Source organism: Hydra vulgaris, chromosome 02, assembly GCF_038396675.1.
Source record: "Hydra vulgaris chromosome 02, alternate assembly HydraT2T_AEP".
NCBI lineage: Eukaryota > Metazoa > Cnidaria > Hydrozoa > Anthoathecata > Hydridae > Hydra > Hydra vulgaris.
In genome coordinates this window covers 9,287,260-9,306,770 of record NC_088921.1, presented here as the reverse complement: position 1 = coordinate 9,306,770, position 19,511 = coordinate 9,287,260, and the positions used below count along the sequence as shown (strand labels likewise).

At 27.9% G+C, this 19,511-nt stretch overlaps 1 long non-coding RNA gene across 1 annotated transcript; it reads left to right on the top strand.

Annotated features, from left to right (window-relative positions):
* The first annotated feature begins 17,764 nt into the window (after positions 1–17,764).
* Positions 17,765–19,071, top strand: LOC136076372 (uncharacterized). Its single transcript, XR_010636214.1, has 3 exons — positions 17,765–18,222; positions 18,487–18,776; positions 18,987–19,071. It is a non-coding gene; the product is annotated as an uncharacterized LOC136076372 (long non-coding RNA).
* Positions 19,072–19,511: the final 440 nt, after the last annotated feature.

The following is a 19,511-nucleotide window of genomic DNA, read 5'->3' as shown; positions in this document are numbered from 1 at the left end:
CGCTTAATCACTCTATTTGGGTATTGTTTTCAAAAGAAACAGAAAAAACGACATAATTCCAGTGCATCAAAACAGCAGCAACCTTAAATATTGTTATATTAAATCGCGGCAAACAGTATTGACTCTGATTCCACTGTCAATATTATGCTTCTTCAGAACATTAAAATTAGGAATCACACTGGAAACAGGTTCTTTACCAATTTTAGATGTCACAAACAAGTTGGCGTTGTAGCAAATGGCAATTTTTGGGCATTTTAGTATCAGTTTAGAAAAGAACATTTGAACAAAGTTATGAAGTTGCAGAAGTTAAAGAGAAGACGACAAGTAAATTACATTTCACCGGAAAATCAATATGAGTTTATAGAGTGTTGTGCCAAAAAAGTATTAGACGTTTTTCTAAGTGAACGAGAAGGTATTATTCAATACTTGTTAATGCAAACCCTAATTCAGCGCATATGGAACAAACTGTATTTAAATTGCGTTATTTTCATTTAAATGAAGAAAATAATCTCTACAAAGTTTAAGAGCTATTTCTAGAGTTTGTTCACTTTAATCAGAAAACGGGAAAAGCCATTGCTGAATTAATTTACAGTGTTATTAAAAAATACAATACACCAATGATAGGCTGTCGCGGTCAAGGTTGTGACAACGGCAGCAACATGAACGACCAGTATAAGGGAGCTCAAGCAGATATTATTAAAGAGAACCCATTGTCAGTTTAATCTCCATGTGCTTGTCATAGCTTAAATCTATGTGGTGTCTATACCACAGAGTGCTGTGCAGAGGTTATAAACTTTTTCGGTGTTGCGCAAAAGATTTATAACTTTTTCAGCTCTAGCCCTTAAGATGGCAAATTTTATAAGAAAACATTGGATGCTCTTTGCATAGCATGTCAGATACACGTTGGTCAGCTAGGACAGTGATAAACTTTTTGAAGAAAATACTCCTGGTTTATAGAGTGCTACCTAAGACTTAAAGAAGCTAAATCTGACTGCTGAGACTCGATCAAATATCAAAAGCATTGAAAAATACTTGGGTTCATTTGAGTGCATCAAACTCGCGAGCACCTAATTTTAAGGTTTTAACACCCATCACACAGTTCTTCAAGCCAAAGAGGTAATTTTAGATGTGGAGGTTTTAAATTTAAAAATTGATGGCCTCTTATTATTGAGAAAAAACTGGAATTGAATGTTAAATGAATTTAAACTTCTTGCCAAAAAAAAGTGCTTAAAATATACATTGTTAGATCTTTAAAAAAAGTGCATTTAAAACATTTTATTTTATTTTATTTTTTTTTAAAATACGTTTTCTTTGTTTATTTTCTAACTTAGATACAGTTTCAAATTTTTATTTTATGAAATTGGTGACTACAGATTGTAAAACTTTTTTCTTTTTACACTTGTTGAGAAGTTTTGTGTCAATTAGTGGAAATGTGTTAACTACATCAGTAGAAACCAGGTAATGAACGCTTTGACTAATGATGTTTTTTTTTGTTAGATTTGTTTTGAGCAAATTTGAGCGAGTTTTTTTGAGTTTTTTTTACATTCGAAACACTGTAAATGTATTTCTTTCTGAGGGAAGCTTGCTGGATTGTTTTGCTCTTCCTAATGCTAATACTTGACACTTTTTCCATTCCATTGAAATATGTACGCCTTTCATATTCAGAGAATCAAATTTTCCACAATGCAAACAACCAAGTTTTTTGTTCTGCATAATTAATCCATCGTATTTTTGTTTAAATGAATCATACTGCTTCATACTCCAGCAGCCTGAGAGTTAATGTTCTTGCTTAAAAGCGTTGGGAGCTGAGGTGATACTCATTTCTTCCTGCAGCATAGTATCCTGAGATGAATCAGCATTTTTCTCTTGTAGTCAGGGCCGGCTCAAGTGTATGTGGCGCCTGTAGCCATTTTTCAATTAGCGCCGCCCTCCTCGTTCCCCCTCTCCCCCTCCTTCTTCCCTCCCGTATAAAAATAAATAAATCGTATTATGGACATTCGTGGTGAACTTTCAATATTTATTTACAATTGAACCTGTCTTGCTTTTACAATAGCAAATGATTTAATCATATCTTCTAAGTCCAATTCTTTTGCAATTGCTTGTTCTATTGATAACATTGCCAGACCATCCATTCTATCCTGTGTCATTGATGAGGGAATATATGTTTTGATTAACTTCATCTTGGAAAAGCTTCTCTCTGCTGTTGCAACAGATACAGGTAGAGTTAAAAGTATTCTGAGAGACAAATAAGTTTCCCAAAGCTGCATTCAAATTGTTTGAACAAATAAAGTCTAAAATATTTCTTGAAGAGTAGTTTCCCTTATAATGATTTCGCAAATATTTCATCTCTTCAAACAAGTCAGTTCCAGAAACATCTTTCAACTCATTGCAATATCATAATTTTTCTTAATCCATGCATCTTTTTAGCAATTCGTCTTCAGTAATGTCCTTGGCATTTAAACTGTAAAGAAAGTTATACTGATTATTATGCTGCATAGGCATTTCAAATCGATCCTGCAAAGATCCAATAGCCTGATCTAAAATGCTGTTGAAGAAGTTAATCTTAAAATTGTTTTCTTCAGTCATTGATTCCTCTCAACTTTTATAAGCAAACATTCTTTTTTTGGTACGATAACACTTTTTTTCAAATTCGGGCTCAATATCGAGCTCAACAGACAATTTTCTTGCAGTTTCTAACATCTTTTGAAGTTGTTCATCAGTTCTATAATCTTTAACATACTCCAAAGTGTTGGAAATTAATGAAACAGCCTGAGGAATATTTAAATTGACTTCTTAAAGAAATATGCTTGTTATCTCAATCTGACTCAGCACATCATACCAAGTGATAAGGCAGCAAACAAATTTAAAGTCTATTTTTTGCATTAGTGCTCTGGACTCATACTTTTTTTGGTTGCTGTTACTGAAGATACAGGTAATTCGATATTCCAGAAGCTTTCTAAAGCTTGTATTATCTTCTCAGTTGATGTCTTAATTGTTTTAATGCATCAATTCTACTTGCCCATCTGGTTTCACAAGTCCTTTCAAAGTTTGACAAATTGACTTTGACAAATTGACGTAAAACGTTCAATTGCTGAGCTGAAGTTGAGAAAAATACAAACAAATCTTGCACAATGTCAGAGAATATTACTGCGTCTAAACAGCTTCCAACAGCATCATTGACAACTAAATTCAGCGAATGAGATGAGCAAGGAACATAAAAGGCTTGTGAATTAAGATGAAGGATCTTGGCTTGAACTCCGTTTTGTTTGCCTCGCATGTTCGATCCATCATCATACCCTTGTCCTCTTAAATCTTCAATAGAAATTCCATGAGAATCCAAAGTTTCTAATATTTTTTTAGCCATTTCAGCGCCTGTAGAATCAATAATGTCAATAAAGCTTAAAAAAATGCTTTCTTATATCAACGTAGGTTTCCTTTTCATCTGGAGTGGGCAGTATTGACACAAAACGTAGAATTATTGTCATCTGTTCAAAATCTCAAATCTCAAAATTATTACAAAATGTACTGAAAATGAACAAAGTTCACTAAAAAACGCCTTAAATACTTTCAAGTTTCATTTTAAACAAAAATGGATAGCTGCTAACTACATAGAAGAACGTTTTTTGAAGCACAATGAACTATGGCTCAATGCTATCATAAGTTTACCCACCTGTATAATAAAAAGACCTGGTCGACCATCAAAAGATTTCGAGTTGTTGAGTTCGCCAAGCAAGAGACGTAGAACAAAAGCTTTGAGAGACCAAATATCTTATGCACAACTAACCTATGCTGCCCAAATGAGTCAGCGTGATGCAGGACATTGTGATGCGTCTAATATAATGAAAGATATTAGCTGCTCACCGGAAAAGGCAAACAAATATAGAGAAAACTTCAATTCCATTCAGACGAATGTTTTAAAAAAAACACACCATCGGAAGCATAATCAATTTTTGTGGAAGCCAATATGACAAGGAGACAATATGAAACAATTCATGCAGCTAATAAAAATATTTATCCATGTTATTCGCTTTTGAAAGAATCAAAAAAACAATGTTATCCTCCACAAGAGTCAATGACAGTTTCAGAAACATGTTGTGAAATTAAACTACAAGATATTCTTGACCACACAAGTAGACGCTTGTGTGAATATTTAGATGAAGTTTTGGAAACCTTAAACGAAGAAGAAAGAAGCAATTTAGAAATGTTATCAAAATGGGGTTGTGATGGCTCACAGCAGCAAACATTTAAACAAAAATTCCAAAATAGTACAGATAGTGACTCTAACATTTTTCAAAGTTCATTTGTGCCTCTACGGCTTATATGTCATATTTGTAGCCAGAAGATTATTTGGCAAAACCCTGTGCCCTCTTCTACAAGATATTGTCGCCCAATTCGAATTCGTTTTATCTATGAAACTAAAGACATAACAAATGAAGAAATCTGCTATGTAGAAGATCAAATAAAAAACTTAAAAAAAACTGAAAATATTGAAGTTTTTAGGTGGTGTTATACATATAAAGCATACCTTGGCATTTAAAATGGTTGATGCAAAAGTATGCAATGCTGTAACCAACACGACATCTGCTATGAGGTGCTATATATGTGGACTAACATCAAAAGACTTTAACCATAAAAAAAAAAGATAATCCAGATGCCCTTAAATTTGGTTTATCGATATTGCATACAAGGATTAGGTTTTTTGAATCTTTACTACATTTTATCATACCACATTCCCATAAAAAAATGGCAAGCGAGAACACAAGATAATAAAATAATTGTAGCTGAAACAAAACAAAAAAAGTTCAAAACAAATTCAAAGAGAAAATGGGGCTGCTGGTGGATATTCCAACTGCAGGTTTTGGGAATGCTAATAGATGGCAATACATCAAGAAGATTTTTCTCAGATCCTCAAACCTCATCCTGCATTACAGGAGTTAACATTGGACTTATTAAAAATTGTAGTATCATTTTGGAAACCTTGTCAAGTGGTTTTAAATAGATATCAAAAAATTTGAAAAGTTTGCAGAACTGACAGCAGAACTTTATGTTGAAATTTATGGATGGTATCCAATGACTCCTACAATGCACAAGATATTGAGACATGGTGCCACAATAATTGATCAAGCTATATTGCCTATTGGTCAATTATCGGAAGAGGCGGCTGAGGCTCGAAACAAGCACTTCCGTGATTATAGACAGAATTTCTCGAGGAAATTTTCTAGAGAAATTTGTAATATGGATATCATAAACAGTCTTCTGTTAAGTTCCGATCCTTTGTTGAGCAGTGTCAGAAAGAGGCTCAAGAATAAAAGAAATGCTATTTCCAAGAATAAAAGAAATGCTATTTAGAGTTCTTGCAACCAGAAACATTGAACGAACTACAACAATATGAAGAGGAGGCATCTAGCGAAAATTAATCAGACTAATGTTTATTTTTTATCGTTTTGTAAGTATATTTTTTTATTTTATGTTGTTTTTACCTTTATAGTAGGGTTTATTTCACCTTTATAGTATGTGTATTTGTATATTTCCTTTTGTTTAAATTGTTTGTATTTGCATTACTTTTTTAAAACATTTTTACTCTTAAGGCATTTAATGTTTTAATTGAAGTTTAACAGTTTATATTGTTGTTTAGTTTTTTTTTTTAAACTTCTTTTTGTATGGTTTATATGCAAAAGTGTGTTTTGAGTAAAAAAAACCTGCACAATTATTTTAAATATTATATTATGATTTCAAACTGCTTTTAATTGTTTATCTAATTGTTAAAAGCCATAAAATAATTTTGATCAACTTTTTACCATAAATACTCCACTGTGCGACGGTAGAAACAAAAAAACTGCCAAAACAACAGGATACATAAACACTAATAATGTAACAGGAGTTATAAAACCATATCCAGAAAAACTTGAATGACAATTAATTATTATTATCTTGTCTGCACTTACAAAAATGATTGCAATCAATAGAAAAGGCAGACATTTTACGAGCGCCTAACACAGTAACGAAGGAAAACATTTCTAATACACTATTCTTAATACATTTCAGGTAGTGTTGCCTCATTTCATTATGTTTCCATATAAATAAACTTGTATTGATACCATTACACAAAGCCGTCGCATTTACTATTGCAAAATAACCACAATCATTTCCATTTGGTTGCTTTGGATAATCCATTACTTCGACAATTAAAGAACTGCTTGTTTGACAATTCAAGGATGAACGTGCATCTCTGTGCACTATCAATGGTATATCATCTTCATTTGAACTAATAAAAAGTGAATCGTAGAACTAAACACACTTCAAATGGGAAACAACATCAGAGGACTCATTACTTAAAAGCACCCGATGTGATTTTCTAACATTAATTATCTGCATAAAACAGTAATTTTCTAAAAAACCACCTAAATAAAAACAATTAAAATTACACGAACTTTGAAACCCAGATATTTTAGGAAACTGATATGAAAGTAAACTTTGTGCTATATCTATCAAGGTGTCATCAAGCCAGCCAGATGGATTTCTTAAAATATCTAAGGCTTTTTCTTTAGACTATGTTTACAATTTTGAATAAAAAACTTTAGAAAACTTTGAACTTCAACATTCATTTTTACATTCACTATCAGATTTAAAACTTTCTACAACATTATCAACTAGCTTCTCTTCTTTAAATTTTGTTATTATAAATATAAATTATTATAGTTATTATTAGTATTATAATTTAATATATATTGCAGATATATAATTGCATTATAATTAAAGGAAAATCACGCCACTAACTTTTATTTTCTTTCTTTATAAATCATACATTAATGTGGATGTAACCTTTAATGCTGTGGGAGTAGAGTTTGTATTTTCATCACATGATTTTCATTTATATGTATTTGGTCAGTGATTTGCAAACAATAATTATGTTCTTTTAAAATATTTGAAGAGATAAAACTTAGATTTTCTTTTAAATAAGGCTTCATATTGGGGATAGCAAAAGCTGATTTCCAAATTTTACTATTAGGGGACAAAACAGCTCCAGTTGGCTTAAAGTCGGTAATTATAGCAGGTCTGAGCCAATCTTGCTTCATATGGTTACCTTGGCGATCTATCTTTTTGTAATTTTTCACTAAAACCTTGTCACCTATTTTAAAATTAAACAACTTGAAACTTTTTAAATGTTTTTTATCAAGGTCCTTTTGCATTTTTTTTTTGTGCAATACAAATGTTATTATTCACATGAGATGAGCTGCAATAAGGGAATTTCTTTATTTGTTGAATCTGTGATTCAGTTGCATTACTTTCTGCAATGTCAATATTATTATCATTAAAATCAGGATCATTATCATTGAGAGCTAAAGATGAAAAAAGTTGCGCCTCCCTGCCAAACATTAAAGAAAATGGAGAGAACTTGGTTGAAGATTGTACGCCTGTACAGAGACCAAATAATACTGGTTCTAATAAAGTATCCTAATTATCTTGGGATTCATTAGCTACTTTTGAAAGAACTCGCTTAATAATCTGATTTGTTCTCTTATCCTGTCCATTTGTTTGTGGATGATAAGCAGATGTTATTAAATGCTTAATATTGAAAGTAGAAAATAAAAATTTATTCAAGTTATTCAAAAATTCTCTACCTTGGTCTAATAATACTTTTTTTGGAGGGCCAAATTGATAAAACAAAGTAACAAGACAATAAGAAACAAAAAAACAGATTTTTCTGGTATTGAACAAGCTTTATCAAAGATCAGTAACAGTAAAAATGTATTTATTACCTTGTGTTGTAAGCGAAAGGGGACCAATAAGGTTTATACCTAAAAACTGCCACAATCTGTTGACCTTAATTGGTTTAAGTTCCGGAGCACAAGTTTTAATCATCTTCATGTGCTGGCACTTGTTGCATTTTTTCATCCATTTTGTAATACCACTAACCATATCTAGATAACATTATGCAAACAATATGATAAGCTTTTGTTCTGGAAAAATTTACTATTATATTTACAATTACATTAAGTTAAAAATGAATCATGTTGAAAATCATTTTTAATGCAAAGAAGACAATTATTATATGAGAAAATTTGATAAAAAATATATTCAATTGAAATATTTAACCCTGTTACCAAGCCAATAAAAAGCATTTTTTAGCTTTATTCTTGTGTTATTAAGGCCAACATGAGCTCCTTGAAGACTAGTTTGCAGAATTTTATTTGCAATGTTTACATTTGTATGCCAAAGGTGTATGCAATGGTTACTTTTGAGCATTTGTATAAGTTTATGCAATATTATTCATTACGGAATTATATTCATTTCTGTAATTACATTCATTACATCCTTACATCATTACATTCATTTCTGTAATGTTCAGAATCATATAAAAATTTTATGCAAACGTTTACAACACATGTAAACGTTGGTAAACACATGTGACATGTATGCAAAACGTGTATGCAACGGTTACTTTTGTTAGGTACGTGAGTAAAAAATTTCAAATTTTTTTAATACCATATTATATATCATTAGAAAGAGGATTATTACAGTATTTGAAAGGTGAAAGAATTATCAAAATCGAACAATCGGTTCAAAATTTATGACGGTTTAAGTACCGATTTTTCTATATATGGATTTGTTAAAGAAACTGTGGTCAAAATGTTTTTCTTCACTTAAATTGTCATAACTTTGCCGATTCTTATCGAAATACGAGTATCTTGGTGTCAAAAGATAGGTGTAAGAGTGGGTTACAACTTTATGTTAAAATCTAACCGCCTGGTGTATCGGATGGACAGAGGGGGCACTAAACCACCTCGCCCGTATAAAACTGAACGCTTTTCTCAGAAAAAAATTTTTTTTTTAAAGATATAAGCAATATAAATACATAAAAAAGTTGTTTTAAAATTATAGTAAACCCCCAAATATACGAGAGGTGTATGTTAGCAATAGAGGTGGGTGTGGTGGCGATGGTTTGATACACCCTAGGATCAAAAACGACTTGATTTTATAAATATTTATATCTTTACTAAAATTAGTAAAATTAGTGCACAATATAAAATTATGTTATACAATCTTATGTATAAAAGTGAGGTTTCTATTACGGAAGGGGCGAACGCTTCCCACCTACCCCCCTACCCTCACCTCTCCACTCAACCTAAAAATATATTATTTTCAAAATTTGAACGAAAAATTTAAAAAATAAATTATGAAATTAGAAATAAATTGGAAATAAGTTAAAAAATAAATTCATACCAGACAACCACCAAATATGGGAGATAAGGGAGAATGTAAAACTCACATGTTATAGTACTATAATATCAAAAAATGTTTCAATTCTTGAAATATCTGATTGAATATTTAAAGTACAACAACAAAGAAGTAAAAAACATAGTATAGTATAGTAGTAAGTATAGTAACAACAATCTACATAGGCATAATAAAGAACTGTATTTGAAAACTAATAGTAAATGACTAAATGCTAAATTAATTCATATGATAGGGATATAACTAACTGATCCTCTTTAAAGCAAGTTTATCTAAACAAAAATTAAATTAACTTTATTTTTACAAAGTAATATAAAAATTTGCATATAGTAAGTCATTTGTATATATATATATATATATATATATATATATATATATATATATATATATATATATATATATATATATATATATATATATATATATATATATATATATATATATATATATATATATATATATATATAATAAAAATAACTACTAAGCTATTGAAAAAAGAAAGTAACTAACTGGTGTTGTTGGCTGACGCCACTTCAAAACTTTGAGCATCTAAAACAAGAAAAGGAATGTTTAAGTTATACATAAAGGTTTAGATAGTGGCCAAATAATAATTTATAAACAGTTTAATAAATTTATATAAAAATAACTTATTTATTAGTTATAAATTATAATCTTAAGGCATCCCAGCCGGCATTTCTACGTTGTTTAAACGTTGAAATTTGGTTAAAGCGTTGTTTCGACGTTGTTCAACTATGTCTCAACGTTAAAACAACGTTACGATTTAAACGTTGTTTATTTAATGTTGTTTCAACGATAAATCAACGTTGACAAAAAAACTTAATTATAAAAAAACCGTCCGTTGAGTTGGTGCTTAAAGTAAAAATAGTTAAAGCGAAAAAGTAATAAAGCAATATTTTAGTATAATGTGCAAAACAGAGGGTGTTTATGTGTGAAATTTTGAATTTTGAATTTTCAAAAACGATTTATTTAGTATTCAAATTTTTACTTGTTCTTACGACAAAAGAAATTAACGGCTTATTTAAAAAACTGGCGAAAATGCCACAAGATTTGTAAAAATGTTTAACAAAAGTTGTTTTGTGAAACTATTTTAAATTATAGAGTTTCAAAAGAGAGTGTTATATTTTATTACTGATATAAAAAATCCCAAAACACAGTGACAAAGCCTTATTATAATAGTGAATTTATAAGCCAAATAAGTTTTATTTTGTCAGTAGCTAAATTTGATGAAGTGGACAAGATATTAGATGACGAAATATCATCAGGAGTGAGTTTTAATAAGTATTTTATTAAACAGTTATATCATTTAGTTTCAGAACTTTTTTTAATTGTATGTCTACAGCTTTATGTCAAAACTTACAAAAACTTATAACTGTATATATTAGAACAATGGCTTCTTATTTGGTAGTATAATTTCAATGGTTTAAGGGCAATTAATGTTAAATGTCTACAGTTTCATTTTCATTAATATGATTATAATAAGTTATGAGCGAGGTTAGGTAATTTTTTCAACCAGATGCTATTCCTGGTGTTAACTTGTTATTCAGATCATGATTGATTATTTTTTTCTTGTTATACTAACAGAAGTTTACCAGACTATATGGTGCCATGAAAGGTATACCTTTATAAGATATATAAAACTTTTTTATTTTTATTTACAGCTTCATCTATTGAATACAATGAAGAGAGTGAAACTTTAAATGATGGCATTTTGTCTGAGTTCTTAAAATACGCTCCATTTCGAAAAGGTGGCGGAAAAGAAAGAAAATTAGATTGATTCTTATAAGTATTTACATATATTTCAATAAAGCAATGTTTTCTTGTTGTCTACTAATATTTTGTTTTCAGTGTTAATTCAACATTACCAAAAAAAAAATTTCAGTTATGAAAAAACGTAGGATTTAGTTTATGCTTTAAGTAAAATAAGAAGAGCTTAACTGATATAATATTTTTATTTTTAATAAAAACAAAAATACTAATGATGTGGAAGTAAAAATTGGTATGAATATTAATGTTTATTAGATGAAGATGTGTAAAAAATAAGTTACAAGTTATTATTTGGTCTTTAAAATTGTTTGAATGATAATTTATTCCTTATTGAGATGTTTTCTTTTTTAATTTTTGTTGCATTTATATTATCAATCAAACTAAGTTATTGTTGTGTGATATTTTATGATAAACTTTATATTATATTTTGTATTAATAATGAATATTATCTATTTTTGTTCAATATTCTGTATTACTCTTATGTAGTTATTATGTTTTAGCAACTTGGGATTCTTTCATTATTTTCCTTTGATGCCTTGAGTTATTTAAACATAATATATTCAGAACTATGCAGATTAATAGTATAATAAATATATTTATAAAAATGAATTTAAAATATAATAAATTTATAAAATAAAGAAAATCTTATCTTTGCTAATAATGTCTAATAATATTATTGTTTAGCAAGTATCATGGTTATAAAATGTCAAGATTTAGCTAGTTTAACTAGACCTGTTAGTACACTTATATTATGGTTTCTTCGTTTTTTTATTAGTTCATATAATACTTTCAAAATCAAATATATGGAATGGAGCTGTTTGGAATGAAGATTATCAAGGAGAAGAAGGTGTAGCTCCATCTAATAGGATTTGTAATAAAACTGTTTATTGGCCTCCAGGTACCAAAACATTGACTACACTAAAATGCTGAAAAGAATTGGCCTAAGTTTCCACAAATTAAAACTAAATTCTCTTCAGGTATTACATCTATATATTACAATTATTATTTCTTAAATAATTTTGTTAGGAAAAGTTATTTTTTTGATACAAAATGTATAACTATTCATATAATTATTTCAATTCCACAGAAAGCAAACAGGATTATGAAAAATTTGAATTTACAACTACAAAAGAAAAATGTTATAATGAGAATGTCTATTTACGAAAGAGAAAACGTAAACAAAGAGAATTTTTCAAGTATGTATTAGTTTTATGTGCTTGGATTTTATAAATTTCAATTTTTATACCTAAAAATAAAAATGTTTTTGTACTTTATACCATAAATTAGTAATTATATTTTACAGGTTCAGTTATCAAAGATTTAGATGAAGTGTCAATGCACCTGACCTCAAGTTGTTCATTGATCAATTCTATAGGTAAAAAAAAAAAAAAATATATATATATATATATATATATATATATATATATATATATATATATATATATATATATATATATATAGAGAGAGAGAGAGAGAGAGAGAGAGAGAGAGAGAGAGAGAGAGAGAGAGAGAACTCTTAACTGGTTGTCAGAAAATTTTTTCCGTATTTTGTTGGAAAAAAGTAAAAATTAAAATGCAATTCCGGAATTTTTTTTTATTAATTGGTAGACTGCCTGCCCCAACCAAACCCTCACTCGATGTAGCAGCACTCCCTTGCGAGTCAGGCTATTTGTCAGTCGATGTAGCAGCAGTTTGTTGGGAGTCAGGCTATAAGATAGTCGATGTAGCAACACTCTGCACATAATTTACTGTAAAAAAAACAACAATAATACAAACATTTTATTAAAAAAAATAAAAATAAAAACATTTTATTAAAAACAATAAAAATATAATTTTTATATTGATAAAAACATTATGGTCAATTAAGTTTGCGTTTTTGCAGTTTTTTTAAAAAACGATTAATTTGTAATTAAATTAATGGTTTTTACTTTCTAACAACACGCAAATGTTGGACGAAAGTCAAAAGTAATTAAAAACAACTTTTAAATGTATTCTACAAAATAGAGTGCTTGATGTTCTTAAAAGAACAAAGCAATTATGCAATTAATTATATATTAGTAGAAAATCACTTGACAAAATTTTTTTTTCATTTTACACTGTGTTTCATCAATAAAGACACATCATATCTGAATATATATATATATATATATATATATATATATATATATATATATATATATATATATATATATATATATATATATATATATATATATATATATATATATATATATATATATATATATATATATATATATATATATATATATATATATATATATATATATATATATATATATATATATATATATATATATATATATATATATATATATATATATATATATATATATATATATATATATATATATATATATATATATATATATATATATATATATATATATATATATTTATATATATGTATGTATGTATATTTTCCCCTGAAAGTGCAAGGGATTATTAAAAATTGCTTTTGCAAATGCATGCTATTTAATATGAAAAATGACATTATTGACCTCTGTCCAAGCCCCATAAGTGTAAAAATATGAATGTTAAACCTAAATTAAAACAAAAAAAATCCTCTATATTAGGTGCAAATTCTCCTCTAAAATCCTATTTTTCTTATGAAAATTATATGTGGCCCCCCCGATAATTACTTTTCAATGTTAGAAAAATTTATTATTTTGATTATTAATTTATTTCGAAAAAAGGTTGTTTCATTTAAATTAAATATTTGAAAAAATTATTAATAATCATCTAACAGCAGGGCCGTCCCGAACTGGAAGTGTAGGGGGTGTCCCACTACCTCCAAAGCTGTCATATAAACAATTAAATTGACACATTTAGCAAGTTTTGAACTATAGTTGGCTAATTGCAAGTATTGAGGCCCTTTTTTATGTGTGTGTGTGTGTCTCTAGTTGGCAAAAAATACATTCAATCCTCCCCCCCTCCCCATGAGAGACCACTTCGGGACGGCCCTGTCTAACAGTTAAATTACCTTTTAAAAATTCAGAGTTTTTTCGAAAAAATTTTATGGCCTCTACGGATATGAAGGGCAAAGGTGGAAAAATATACTTAGAAACACTAATTTATATGGCTTTGTAAATGGATTACCTTTATAAGTTGTAACACCTTCCGATTCTTTATATTTTTTTCAAGTTTGCCTTTTTTGATTTTTTTAAATATATATTTTTTTTATTTACAGCTTCTTCTATTGTATTCAATGAAGCAAAAGAAACCTTGGTCAATTGAATACTGTTTGATTTTCTAAAATACGCTCCATTTCAAAAAGGTGATGGAAAAGAGAAGAAATTTGTGTAGATTTTATTCAACTATATGTAAATATGCGTAATATTTAAATATATTTTTCAATAAAACAACTTTTATCTCTTGCTTTAATATTACTATTTTAACTAAACTAAACTGAAAAAGTTCTAAATAGTCTAAGTATAGACTATGAGTAGATTTAATTTCCATAATATACCTTAATAATGTAATAGAGAAATGCAACAGCACTATTGGACATGCATACTGCGTTTTGATGTTGATCTCAGTTTTTATCAAAGGTTTCTTTGATTACAAAACGTTTTTTAAAAGCCGGTTTAACGTTGATAAATTAACATTAAAAAAACTGTCATTCTTAACGTTGTTTCAACGTAAATTCAACGTTATTGTAACGTTTTTTTGCGTCGAATCAACGTTGATATAATGTTTGAACTTTCATTCTAAACGTTAAATCAACGCAAATTCAACGTTAGGTTTCAACGTAAGTTCAACGTTATTTCAACGTTGTTTGCCGGCTGGGATTCCTTGTTAAATAAAGACAACGTTCAAACTTCAAATTAAATATGATTCATAACTAATTTGATTAATATCTAATTTATATTATGGATATGATATGAAATACTATGTGAAACCTTTATTTTCTTTCTCCATTTTGTTTCTAAATGAAATATAAAATTTAAGTCTTATTTTATGATTTATTGAAAATTGTTTTAATAAAACAATTTCTTTTGAATTTACAAATTTTTTAATCATATTTTCACTATAAATTATCGAGGTTTATAATATCAATTTATGACATTATGACAAGTTAAATATTGCAAATAATATTAGTAATATGAATGTTATATATAAAATATATATAAAAACAATCAATGAACCCCTCTGTCTCCCGCGCTAACATCAGGGAAAATGTAAATTAGGTAACAAAACTGACTGCTACATATTATTTTTCAACGAAATTTGGCAGGTATATGGTAGGTTACAGAAATATGGTAGATAAATGACTTAAAAATAAAAATTGAATAGAAAAAAAAAAAGACTATATTCTGGACATCAATTTCATCACAGAAGTACGACCAAAACTTCGACATCAATAAACTCGTTAATATATCAATTGAGTATAATTAAAACCAAATCGAAAATAAGCTTCAACTATTCTTCTTTCTAAAAATAATCTATGTTGATAACGAATACTAAAAAGTTATTTCAGAAAGCCTTCCTCAAGCACGCTATCTTTGAAGAGACTACGAAAATCGTGGCACAAAATTGTAGCACAAAATTCGGTTCCGTAAAACGCAATTGTCACGTACCTACTTTTGTATATGTTTATTTGTCAAATGAACAATAATTCTGCAAATGACTAATTTTCAAATGATTTGAAGATTAATCATTTGCAGAATTATAACTGCAATTTTTACAATCGTATATAATTTATACGCAAATGTTTACATTTGTATTCAATGTTTACAGTTTATCTGAGATTAAATTCTAAATCATCAAAAAAAGATAAAATCCAAATACAAAATTATTAATACATACAATAATACAAAAATAATAATACATACCAGTAAACTGAAACTTTTAAACATATTTTAGAAATGATTTACGCTATTTTAAACTCATATATTTCTTAATTGTTCGATCATAAATATATTTTTTAACATCTTCAACAGAGTAATCGTGGTCAGCCATCTTTTTCGTTTATAAGCAATGTTACTTATTTAACGCTGGGTTTTAGGATCCTAGATTTAAGTGTTTCAGCGTTTTTATGCATGCGCAGAACTGTTTGTCTACTTATTTAACGAGCTACTTATTTAACGCGACACCGGTGTCGCGTTAAATAAGTAGACAGTCAGTTCTAATAATGCACGCATGTTTTTGTAAGCTATAATATTTTTAAAGTTTTGATGATTTTCTACTTGTCCATGATGTATTTGCATAGCTGATGAAGCAATAAATTAATCCAAAATATATTAGTTTGAGACTTTGTTTATTGATATACGAACGAACTCGATACATCATACCAACTTTACTGTGATATTAGATTGAATATATCTTATTTGAGAAAGCCAAGATAAATTGTTATTTACAAAAATTCCTAAGAATCTTATACTGGCTCGTTTTTTAACTAACTTATTATTTAAGATATGGTCAGGCAACTTATAAGGAAGGTTTTCTTCTTGTGTTTTTTTTATGGAATAATATGTAGTTTGTTATTTTTAAGTTAAGCGAGAGTTTGTTAGCCCAAAACTAATTATTTCATTCGTTCAGTGAATCAACGACGGAGATAAGGAAAAGTTTGTTTTTAGAACCAAACCCAGTGAGCACACGACATCGATCCAACGTTAAAATAACGTTAATCAACGTTGATCGACGTTATTTCAACGTTGGATCGACGTCGTGTACCCACTGGGAAAGATTATAATAAACTATAACTAACTATAACTAAAATGGCTCCAAGTGAACTAAATTTTGAAACAACTTTAACTTTTTTCTAAACAAATAATTTTGTGATTGATGAAAATTCTGACCCAGATCTAAATTATTTTAATGAGACTCATTCTTTGCAGAGTAACTGCTCTTATTTTTTTAACAATGGAATGAAATGATTTCTTGAGCGCGACCAGTTAAATGTGTTGCATAGTATAGGAAATATGAACAAAAATTTTGAAGCTTTTTCAAATAATATGGAGGATATTTTCGATATTTTTAACGTAATAAGCATTACTGAAACTTGGTGCAATTCTAACAAAGCCAATTCTAACTCAAATTTTCTTTTACCAGGTATCGCTGTTATTCACTAGAGAGTAAAACAAAAAAAATGCGGTGGTGATATTTTTATTTATATAAAAGAAAAGCTGCAGTTTATTAATGGTAAGCGATCTTTAGCATGCACCAAAAGGAGGTGCCATAGATTTTAAAATTTACAGACTACGGAAAAACTTATGGATATCAAATATGACGCAAAAATCGTCTCAACACGTCCGAAAAACTTTTCACCATACTTTTAAAATCAAAAATTTCGTACGAAGCTTATTCTTTGGATATTTACCAATATTTGTTTATTGATATTTATATTGTATTTATCAAAAAAAACTTAAAAGTTAATTAAAATGGACAAAAATAATTTGGGAGATTGTAATGTTTGTGAGATTGTTTCCTCATTAGATCTAGAAGATTTTGTTGGTAAGATTTTATATTTAATGTAAATATATTAATATAATATGGCATCAATTGATGACATCAATTTATTTACATTAATAATATACATTAATCAATGTCATTAAGTGTATTTAAGCCTAATTTGCACTTAAGTAAAGTTAAACTACTTAAAAAAACATTAGATAAAATGTTATTAACTTTGTTTAACTAACTTTGTTTAAATGTTCTTTAGGTATCAAGAATTGATACTTTTTGATAATATACCTAATTTATATATTTAAAAGTTAATATATTTTGTTTTTTGCTTTTATATAAAATTGATGCAGGTTTTAAGTTTAACTTAAACTTGAAACTTTGCTCTAAGTTACATTCTATTTGCATTTGATTTATGACATTAACTAATGAATTTTTTTATTTATATTTTACATATGGCAAATATTAAGTAGAAAAATAATTACAAAAAAAATTAATATTAATTTTGAAGTTAATTTTTTGGTATAATAAACAAGTTTTAATTTTTTTCAATTTTGAAATATAGTTATTATTCAAAAATTTTTCATTTTCATTTATTCACTATGTGCAGAACCAGGATCAACAACAGTACCTTTAGATCCCTTTGAAGAAACTCTTGAAGAACGACACATTCTCAATACATATAGAGATGTTTGTTTAAAACTAAAATTTCATCAAGTATTGCACACAGTGCGTTATGTTTCAGTATTCTCAAGAGAATGGAAAAGGAATTAAAAGGTTTGCAAATTTAAAATGTTCTAATAATCGATCTAACAATGTAAATAGAAGTATATGTATACTTACATGGAAAATAAAAGATGTATGTATAGATGTAATTTGAATGTTAGTTATTTGTATTTTCATTTAAAATGCATTGATTTTATTTAAAATTATATATTTTTTTAAGGAATACAAATTCTTTAATTTTCAAGCATTATTTTTTATTTTTGTGCATATAAAATTAAGATAAAAATTAAACAAATAAAATAATAAAAATTTTAGCCATCCAAAAAAAATAATTGATCATCAATTCCATGTGTTAGCAGTTTAAATTGACTGCTCGTCTTCAATTTTGTATATTCCATGCTGCTGTTGAATATTCTCCAGAAGTCACAAGAGCCTAATTTTTGAGATGAAATATGAGTATAGTGTCTGCCACTATTGTCTGACGAGAATAGTGGGCTTCTCGTCAGACAAAACCTTTTTACAATGGTTTCTAACCATAGTAAGCAGAAGTCTGTTTCTGGAAAAATGTTTTGCTGATAGATATGGAAGTAATGTAAAGTAAAAAGGTAGAAAAGTAAAAAGTAAATATCAATATTTTACTTTTTACAATCATTTCTATTACTTTTATATTTTATTTTATACTTCTAGATATTTATTTGTTTTATAGAATTGACAAAAAAAAATCATAATTTATTATTAATTATTTAAAAAAAAATCATAATCTTTAATTTATAAAGATAAAGATCTTTCCTAATCTGGAGTTCCTTTTATTATAGCTTCACAGTCTACTCTTGACTGTCAACAAGGGAAAGACCGAAATGTTAAAGTAAAGGCTGAGTACAGAGAGAAAATAAATGTTGAAGCGGTAAGTTACACAACAGTTAAGTTCATGCAGAAAAAAAATTTCTTTATTATTTTTTTATTACTGTTTTATTCTATTTTAATTGTTATCAATATTATTAATATTTAACATTTAATACATATCGATAAAACTGTTTTTTTTCAATTATGAGATCTTTTAGTTTTTTCTTTAAGGCAATAAGATTATCCAATTTAGTAAGTTCTTTATTTTGTGGTATAACAGTCTCCTTGCTGATAACTTTGGTTAAATCTAAAGTTATCAGCGAGGAGACTGTTATATGAGTGTAACCTCAATAATATTACTAACAGGTAAAACCTCAACAGTAACATTTCCCTGTCATGGTATTATATCTTTTACAACCTCAAGTGTTGTGGTTTGAAATTTTTTTAATGTTTCTTGCATTTGCTCATCTCACTCTCTTAAGTTGTTTTCTATCAAA